Genomic DNA, 1,459 nt, shown 5'->3' on the forward strand with positions numbered 1-1,459 from the left:
TATGTTACTTAGACTCTTGCCCCATCCAATACCCCATCCCACAAAAAACCTGTCTGCACCAAAGTGGATAATTACTTGAGGAGTGGAATAAATACTCAAATGTTTACCATTAGACTAAAATAACTTAAATTTTTGTTTGAATTCACTTGCCTATTATCAAGTGTTAGAGGTATTCATGGTCCGGTCTGACTTGAAGATCCGGTTCAGTTCCGAACATTTTAGGGATTAATTTGGTGTGATTTTATTGGGTCTAAGGCCGGGTAAGGATCTAAAAAATAGACCCGATCATTATTTCGGATCGGGTCCGTGCCATAGCTCGGGTCACTCGAACTCGGTCCGGTGGTCCCGTCATCATACACAATTAATATTTTGTGTTATTAGTGATGGATGAGGGCTATTCTTATGTGAAATTTAAGTATTGTAAACTTTAATATTTTGTGTTATTAGTCGTTATAAGACTATAAGTTAATGTTTTATGTTTAAAATGCACAAGACTCTAGACTAATGCATAATATTGTGTTATTTGTATTGATTTAAATATTTTGTGTCTGTTAGACAATATCAGTATTGATTGTAGTTGTGCTTTAATTTTAAGGAATGGTGGGTTCTTGTTATATTTTTCTAAGTAAATTTTACTATATCAAATAATGATTAGAGTCTTAAAAATTTAGATATTTTCACGTGCTAGCTTGCAAGAAGGTAATGTTAACGGCCCAGTTTTCACTCAGTTTTTACCCAGTATAATCGTGACCCGAAAGTGTGTAGGTTTCATCGGGTTTAGAACCAAATTCAAATCTAACAAAAAGACTCGGTATGTCTGGATCACATCAAACCTAATTTCACCTGACCATGAACACCTATAATGTGTTATGATGCAATTTGATTTGACCCTATTGGTGTCTTTCAAATAAAGGATATTAGCTTATTGCCAACTATTCCTCCCCCAACACATTCCATAGTTTGTGCTATTTAATTTAGCATTTGAGCCTTTAATTAATCAGCCCGGGGCTTGCTAACGACCAGCATGTTAACCTCCAACGGGCATTCCATGGATTTGCATAGTTTGCCAACAATTTCTCTAAACGTTGTTGGATATATATATATTTGTTACTCAAAAATAAAAACAAAATAAATGTAGTTTTGAAGAAAATAAAAAAATATTATTTTAGTCAACAGTGTTTAGAAATAATTTTAAAACATCTCTTTTTTTTTATTACATTTATCTTTAATGGTTACAAATGTTTTTAGTTGGATAAAATATCATATATTTTTTTTGGTCTCAAATTGTTGGGATAAGCATTACAGTGGTTTGGTATTATTTCACAATTTGTTTGATAAAAAATACTATTAAAGATGATAACATTATAATACATGGTAAATTCTTGTAATATAGCGATAAAATTTTAAATGGAGTTTTGATCTGTGACGGATTAGCCCTTATCCTGTTGGAATGGAGAAT

This window comes from Arachis ipaensis, chromosome B06 (genome assembly GCF_000816755.2).
Source record: "Arachis ipaensis cultivar K30076 chromosome B06, Araip1.1, whole genome shotgun sequence".
Taxonomy (NCBI): Eukaryota; Viridiplantae; Streptophyta; class Magnoliopsida; order Fabales; family Fabaceae; genus Arachis; species Arachis ipaensis.